Genomic DNA, 9,497 nt, shown 5'->3' on the forward strand with positions numbered 1-9,497 from the left:
TAGCACCTGAACACAAGTCGTGGTCTGATCAACCACGGCTGGGTCGCCTGGTTGAGGGTGTCTGACGTTGAAATGCCCTAAACACCCAATCACCCCAGGTTACATCACTGATGATGTGTTCAGGAGCAATTTTACCTGGCGAGACGCAGGAGGAGCCAGTCCCGGAATCACCCCACAGAGCCAGAAGCCTCCAAGTGGCGCAACTAGTCCCTCGGAACAGTTCTCCGGAGAAGGTTCGAGTCAAATGACCTCAGGCCAGCAAGACGGCCGTCTGGCATCAGTTCGACGAGGACGTCGACAAGTTGCTAGAAGCAACTGCGATGGGAGACGTGAACCGAAGGCTGCGGACGATGACGCCAATCATCATTAGCCTAGCAGTGGAAAGGTTTGGAGCAGTGGATAAGAAGCCGGCCAGAACACCTTTCACCATGAACCAACGAGCAACAAAGATCCACAATATCCGGCAGGAGCTGAAGTCCCTCAAGAAGCAGTATAAAGAGGCCAGCGAAGAGCAACGTCCCCCCTTGGCTGAGCTGCGAACCATCCTGAGGAGGAAGCTGATGATCCTCCGTAGAGCTGAGTGGCACCGAAGGGGCCGGAAGGAAAGAGCCAGTAAGCGAGCATCCTTCATAGCCAACCCCTACCGCTCCACCAAACAACTACTCGGGCAGAAGCGCAGTGGCAGTTTGGCTTGCTCCAAGGAGGAGATCGACCGGTACACCCAGTCCATCTACAGTGACCCTGTCAGGCAGCAGGAGCTGGGCCAGTGCAACATCCTGATAAAAACTACCTCCACCCATCAAGGAGTTTGATAGTAGAGAGCCACTCGTGAAAGAGGTCCAGGACGTTGTGAAGAGAGCAAGAGCTGGCTCCGCCCCTGGCCCGAGCAGAGTCCCCTACAGGGTCTACAAGAACTGCCCCTTGTTACTGAAAGGGCTGTGGAAGATCCTGAAAGTCATCTGGAGGAGAGGAAAAGTGGTGCAGCAGTGGCAATTCGGAGTCTGCCTCCCAAAGGAGGAAGTTTCCAAGAAGATCGATCAGTTCAGAATCATCTCCTTGCTAAGCCTTGAAGGGAAGGTTTTATTCAGCATAGTGGCGAGGCGGCTGACCATCTTCCTCTCCAGCAATGGCTACATCGACAGCTCAGTACAAAAGGGAAGCTTAGTGCCGGGGTGTCTAGAGCACACGGGAGTGGTGACCCAGCTCATCAGAGAAGCCAGGGAGAACAAGGGAGACAAGCTGATCCAGACAGTCATGGCCAAGCATCATGTTCCGGGCCAAGTGGCAGATCTCATCCTGGACTATTACAACCAGTTCAGCATGAGAGTCTCATCAGGGTCAGTAACATCAGAGTGGCACAGACTTGGAGGTTGGGATCATCACAGGCTGTACCATCTCTGTGATCCTTTTTGCCTTGTCGATGAACATGATCGTCAAGTGTTCTGAGCTAGAGTGCCGGGGCCCTCGTACCAAGTCAGGAAAGCGCCAACCGCCAGTTGGATTGAGGCAGCAGGGAGCCTGGACAAGGTGGGAGCAGGCCATGGACCGAAAAGTCACATGGACTGAGCTCTGGCAGGCTGAACTACAGCGCATCAAGTTTCTGGAACAGGCAGTGTATGATGTCCTGCCCAGCCCATCGAGCCTCTTCATCTGGGGCAAAGCGGAATCTCCGAATTGCCCGCAATGCTCAGGCAAGGTGACGTTGGAACACATCCTGAGCTGTTGCTCAAAGGCTCTTGGGCAGGGCCGGTACACATGGCGCCACGACCTGGTTCTCAAACCCATTGCAGAAGCCATCAGCATGGGAATCAGCAGAAGCAGACGAGAACGCCCCAACACCCAGATGATCACCTTCGTGAAGGCCGGAGTGCAGCTGCCAAGAACCACAGCAGCCAGGAATCTGTCAGGAATCCTGGCGACTGCACAGTACTGGCAGCTTTCTGTAGACCTGGTGAAACAGCTGAAGTTCCCACAGCACATTGCCACGACCACCCTGAGGGCAGATATCCTCCAGGTCTCAGAGGCGACCAAACACATCGTCTTGTTGGAACTGACAGTGCCGTGGGATGACCGTCTGGAGGAGGACCACGAGAGGAAGATGGCCAAATATGAAAGGGCAGGTCATAGACTGCCGCAAGCAGGGCTGGAAGGCAAGGTGTATGCCCATCGAGGTTGGCTGCATAGGTTTTGCAGGGCAATCGCTCTACAAAGCCTTGAGTGCACTGGGCATCAACGGGGTGGTGAGGAGAAGGGCCATCAAGAACACCACAGGCAGCTGAGAAGGCCTCGAGATGGCTCTGGATCAGGAGAGGATGCATGGGAAGGAGCGAATGCCAGCTGAACACAAGTCGTGGTATGATCAACCACTGCTGGGTCGCCTGGTTGAGGGTGTCTGATGTTGAAAGACCCGAAACACCCAATGACCCCAGGTTACATCACTGATGATGTGTTCAGGAGCATCTATCGATGTATTTGTATCAAAAACACACACGTACTCACACACACATACACATATTTACACACAAACACATACATACACACACATACACATGTTCACACACACACATATTCACACACCCATATATACACATATTCACACACACACAGACATACATACACACATACACACACACACACACATATTCACGCACACACACATATTAACACACACATAGTCACAGTGATACACACACATATTCACACACACACATATATTCACACACACACATTCACACATATACCCACACACATATTCACACATACACACATACACACACACACATTCACACGCACGCATTCACACACACACACACACACATATATTCACACACATACATACACACACACATATAAACACACACACACATTCACACCCACTCATACATACACACACACATACATATATTCACACACACACACACACACATATATACACACATACATATTCACACACACATTTTCACACACACACATTCACACACACACATATATACTTACAGACACATACACACACATATTCAATAAACACACACACACACATGAACACAGTCACACATGTTTACACACACTCTCACATATTCACACGCACACATATTCACACGCACACATATTCACACACACACATATTCCCACACTCACATATTCACACACACACATATTCACACACATACACACACATATTCACACACCTATTCACACACATACCCATATTCACACACACACATATTCACACACACACATATATATTCACACACACACATATTCACACACTCACATATTCACACACACACATATTCACACACATACACACACATATTCACACACCTATTCACACACATACCCATATTCACACACACACATATTCACACACACACATATATATTCACACACACACACACATATTCACATACATACTCTCACACACACACACACACATATTCACACACATACACACACACATATTCACACACATACTCACACACATACACATACACATATTCACACACGCACACACACATATTCATACACACATACATTCACATATGCACACACATATTCACACACACACACACACACATAATCACACACACACACACACACATTCACACATACACACACATATTCTCACACATATCCACACACACACACACACACACACACACACACACACACACACACACACACACACACACACACACACACACACACACACACATACTACTAAAATGCCAAGTAACTTCAGAATGTGTTGAATATATAATGTGTAAAACGAATCTTTAAAACCTGCTGTGGAGGCTGCTACTGAAACAAAATGCTGCTTTTAAATAACATCTATCAAACACACTCACCATAGACAGAACAGTAAATTCATGAATTATTCAGCAGCGGCTGCACTTGCAGCCATCTTGACGTCACCATCTCGCTGCTTGCCACGAACCGGAACTGACGTCATCGACGCCGACGCCACTAATCGGAAATGATGTCATCGACGCCATCTTGCAACCCATCGAAAATCACTGAATGAGCGCGAATTTTAAAATTAAACACAGGTCTGATCTAATAAAATATTTATTCATGCTTTATCCATCTGAAAACGGTTGCAACCATTTTAAAACCCAAGAGAAACAAATTTGCAAACTCTTTGCAACCAATACATTTTATTTTCTGTAAACATTTCTTTTAAACCCGAGAAACAAATTTGCCAACTCCTTACACCAACACATTTTCTTTTCTGTAAACATTTTTTAAACCCAAGAGAAAAAAATTTGCAAACACTTTACAAGAAAAACATTTTCTTTTCTGTAAACATTTTTTTAAACGCAAGCGAAACAATTTTGCAAACTCTTTACAATCAAAATATTTTCTTTTCTTTAAACATTTTTTACAGCCAACAGAAACAAATTTGCAAACTCTTTTCAGCCAAAACATTTCCTGCAAACATTTTATAACAGCCAACAGAAAGAAATTTTCAAACGCTTTACAACCAATACATACATTGTTATTCACAGCTCAGAGAGCCGTGCCCCTCTGCCTTGCTGTGTCTGGCAGAGACTGAGGCACGACACTTCCGGGTTTTAGTGTCCCTCTCACTTCCGCTAACGGGGGCAGCAGGGAGATTGGCGAAATATGTAAAAATATTAGCATCTCTCTCATTTTTCATCGACGGGAAAAATGAGGAAGGCGGAGAGGGTCTCTGAGAGAGGTGGCCAACAATGACGACTGTAGGGGGCGGCATTTTCTCGAAAACCGCGCCACAGTGGGTCAAAAGCGGTCAAGATCAGACTTTTAGTAATATAGATATAAGGACTGGACAAGCTAGATGCAGGAAAAATGTTCCCATTGTTGGGCGAGTCCAGAACCAGGGGGCCAAAGTCTGAGAATAATGTAATTTAAGACTGAAGTGAGAACAGTCTTCAGTCCCTCCAGAAAGTTGCGAATTAATGGAATTCCCTGCCACAGCGGGCAGTGGGGGCCAAATCACTGATTTAAGAAAGAGTTAGTGAGAGCTCGAGGGGCTAGTGGATTCAGGGGAGATGGGGAGAAGGCAGGCACGGGTTATTGATAGGAGACGATCAGCCATGATCACAATGAATTGCGGTGCTGGCTCGAAAGGCCGAATGGCCTCCTCCTGCACCTATTTTCTTTGTTTCTAAACAAATCTTCTTATACAGAGAAACATAAAGTGCAAATATATAATAAACAATATACTTAAATCCATCTAATGCCATTGCAAATCCTATTCCTTGTATGTTAAGGTGCTACAAAATGGCCGACGGTTAATAATCTGAACATTCACACAAGCTATGGAGTTAAACATCCTCTGCCATAAATACTCTCCAATATAGCATTCCAAGCATACTGTAAACAATATGAACTTACAGCCATTGCTTAATTAAGCGTAACAAGCTAGGATTCGGAAGGATTGCTTCTGATGTTAAAACATGACAGACAAACAATGACAGGAGACTACTTCTTACTTCCTGTGCGCAACCGACTTTTCGCAATAAAGGTGCAACAGGTGGCGCTATTGCACATAAATTCAAGCAGAGGACAGAAAAAGATACAGATAATACTAGACTAAGTGTGACCCGTTGGGTCCCAGCATCACACGGGAGGGCAGGTCACCCAAAGCAATATTCCAGCTCTCCACCAATTACAATATTACTAGCCAGTGGGGGGGGGGTCTTTCTGTTGTATGGGTGTTGTGGGCCGAAGGTACTGGTCTCCAGAGGGCTAGTATATACATTGTGGGCCGAATGGATTCTTGGGCTGGCAGCTCAGTCACTGAGGCCTGGCAGTACAGTCACTCGGACCTGCCTGGCTGGCAGCTGAGAAACTGCCCAAAACAGGTGACAGGCTGTGAGAGAGAGAAGGGGGAGAGGGTGGACTGAATGGATTGTTGGGCTGGCAGTTCAGTCGCTTACGGCTGGTGGGCTGGCAGTTCATTCATTTACAGCTGGTGGGCTGGCAGTTCACATACTCACGCCTCGTGGGTTGGCAGTTTACTTACTCGCGGCTCGTGGGCTGGCAGATCACTTACTCATGGCTGGTGAGCTGGCAGTGCAGTAACTTACGCCTGGTACGTTGGCAGTTCATTCAGTCACCCCTCCTCCCTTCATCCCCCCACTCTGCTCCTTTTCATTCCCCTCCCCCCACACATTCAGTCCATCTCCCCACAACCTCCCCCCGTGCACTCTTAGCGGCTCTCCCACAGAGCAACCATTCCTGCCTATTAGGTTCCCATTGTGATGAAGAACACGCAGGCATGAAAAGTGGAAAAAGGATTTATTAAAGTTCAAATTGTGAATTACTCTTAAAATAAAAGATGAGAATTATTAAGTTATTTATTGTCGTGTTCTGCGGCTCACTGCCTCTTGATGACTATTTGCTGTTGCTAAAAAAGAGACAATTTTAATATAAGGAGATTGAGCTGTTGTAATTTGTTGTAATTCTCAATCCTCTAGTCTCACTGAAGAATTTGTGTAAAACATTTTTTTGAGGCGGGGGCTGTTGGGGGTGGGGTGAGCGTATGGTGGCGTCTGCTTTCGTGTGGCGTGCACAGCCTAAAGTTGTAGGACAACTTGTTCTATTTGATCTTCTGTTTTTGCACGTCGAGTTGATTGCATTAGTCGAAACAGGGCGGACCACGTGAAGGTTGCAATCTTCCACCCCGGAGATGGCAAACGTCCTGCAGCCGAGGCAGGGGGACGGCTTCAGGCGGAGGCTCTTATTCGTGTGCTGCAGACTTCTGCACACTGGGTCGATTTAACTTCATACAATTCCATTGTTGACTCCTGTCCGAAACCTGGGAACCAGAGATTGTGAGGATTCAACCAAAGATTGAACCCTCAATCTCTGAATTCCAGGGACTGGCAGTAGACGCTGCTTTACCTCTCCCCACAGGACAACCCTGCTGCACATTTGCTGCACATCCTCTGTCACATGTACATGGTTTCTCAGGTAGACAAAGCCCACGAGGAAGCGAATATTATAATTCACTTCCTAAAGGATCAGTGGATAAATGAATGAATAATATTTGAATTTCTATGAATATTTTGAAGTCGAGTGGATGAATGATTACAAAGTAATGTGTGGAAGGTCACCGTGGTGTTTGGAATGCAATGTTGAGCGTTTCATTAGACCATTTAATTTGGTTTAGTTGTTCATTGTGAAGTGTACCGATGAACAGTGAAATGTTTTTTTGTTGCGTGCTACCCAGTTCACGAACTCACTATACACGATTGCAATTGTTCAATGGTTTAGTGGTGTCTTTATTGTCACTCGTAGCAGTTAGAGTGAAATACATTTTTTTACACACAATTTTGGGACTATCTCCGAACGTAAACATAGGTATGTTACAAAACTTACCTTCAGCGGCGCTACAATTCTGCCGCTGGCCGTGTGCGCGATTTTGACGCGTTTGACGGGGGCGGGCGGGGTTTAAATGTTTTTTTCCCCCACGTGGTCCTGGAGTATATTTGTTGGAGTGCAAGATGTTGCTCAAGAATCGTTCCTACAGCTGTTCTGTGTTTTTTTTTATTCACCCGACAAGTTAATCGTTGGAATGATTTTAAAATCAGCTTCTGAAACCGCCAATGCCGACAACTGGGACGGATTTTATGGAGGACCAGGCCAAAGAAAGTAGTTTATTTTTATGTATAAAAGTGTTTCTTAAGATGTACTTAATTTACATTTTATATTGCGAAACGGTGATTTAGTCCCCGAACGAACCGGCAGTGTATTTGCTGCCGATATGGGGACTAAATTCACCGCACCCTGACCGTTCCAGTAAATCCCACTCGCAAGTTGATTTAAATGGCCATTAATTTACAGGTATTAAACATTCCTTCCATTTGGCCTATAAACCCATGACAATGAGATTAAAAACATTATGTTATATTCTGAATTATTGTGTGAATGTTATTTGGACACTTAGGCTATTTAAAAATGTTAATCTATTCTTAAGAAATGGATAGATGTTTAGATCTAGTAATTGAATTTTGTAATTAGCTACAATTAGGTAACTAACTAATTATATGCTTTAATTTCAAGTCACCTAAGTAAGATTGTTTCATATTTGTTTCAGAATGCTTCAATCCAATATAATAACTGAAAATCTATTTCAGATCTCTTAAATTTTAAGAAAGTTATCGGCTTTTAAATGTTCTCGATCACAGCTTTTCTGTTAAGTCAATGAAAAAGCAATAGGGAACAATATGCCAATTTCCGAGTATGAAAATGGCCATAGCTGTTTTAATACTGAAGATATGAAAGTGAAGTAGGTGTCAAATTAAACGTAGTTTTATGCTTTATCTGATGGGATAAATTAAAGACTTGATTTTTAAAATCTTAAAATGTTGTAACATTGCTAGTAAACACAATCGATCCCGGTCAATAACTAATCCACAGAACAGCCCAATGTGTCCGCATAGATGAAGAGCCGGTTTACATTCCCAAATGCAGATCCCCAAAGTTTGGGGTTTCACAATTTGCGAATTGTGAACACTTTATATTATAAACAATACAAGTGGAGGGAAGGCGCGGAAGAGGAGCCGGTGCGACGACAGCCGTGTTTTAGGGAAGGGAGAAGGGCAGGGGGAGGGGAGATGGGAAGGAAAATTGCGTTTCCAAGGGAGAAAAAGGAGTGAGAAGTTCCCGTTGGGAAGGTACAACAGGAAGGCTGTTAGGTGCTTAAAATTGGAAAAGTAATTGTTCAGACCGTTATGTATGTAAGCTAGAGTCTCTGAATATTGGAAAGTGCCACTCCATGTTGCTTGTGACCTCACTTTGATAGTTCAGGAGGCCCATAACAGAAAGGTCAGTATGGGAATGGTAAAAGGTGTTAAAATGGGGAACGACAGTGGCAGCCTGTAGGCCTTTGCGTACCGAGTGCGTGTTGAGCAAAGCAGTCAAGACGATTTGGGTGGGAAGGGATGAGTGAATCAATGATGTGCGGTGTGAGCGGTCTCTGCAGAGGGCAGAAATGGATAGGGATAGAGAGAACTGACTAGTGGTGGGATCACGTTGGAGGTGACGGAAATATCGGAGGATGGCTTGTTGCAAACAAAGACTGGTGAAAGGGAAAGGTGACCTATCGCGGAGCTGGCGGCCTCCAACTGCGACCGACCTCGAGGCTGTGGAGGCAGAGGTCCATTTTTTTCCAGGGACGCTGGCGATCAGGCAGCTGTTACTGTGCATGTTATTATTCGCTGGGTAACACTGCGCTCACCTACGCGGGAGCTGCCTGCTGCCGTCTCACTGGGCTCATTCAGAGCCACCCCTGCGTGTCTTAATTCCGGGAGCGCGGGTATTCCCCTTCCCTTTCACTCGAATGTGAGAGTTTCATTAAAGAACGCCCTAGGGACTGACACGATTTTGTTCCTGAGCTTCCAGACATGCCGGGTGTGATGTTGTGTTTTGATTTGTTTCTCCGTTTTCGCTCTTTGTGTTTTTGCTCTGAGCCGATCTGACGAAAGGTTACCGGTGGAAGGGCTCAC

The sequence above is a fragment of the Amblyraja radiata genome, chromosome 45, assembly GCF_010909765.2.
Source record: "Amblyraja radiata isolate CabotCenter1 chromosome 45, sAmbRad1.1.pri, whole genome shotgun sequence".
In the NCBI taxonomy this organism is placed as follows: domain Eukaryota; kingdom Metazoa; phylum Chordata; class Chondrichthyes; order Rajiformes; family Rajidae; genus Amblyraja; species Amblyraja radiata.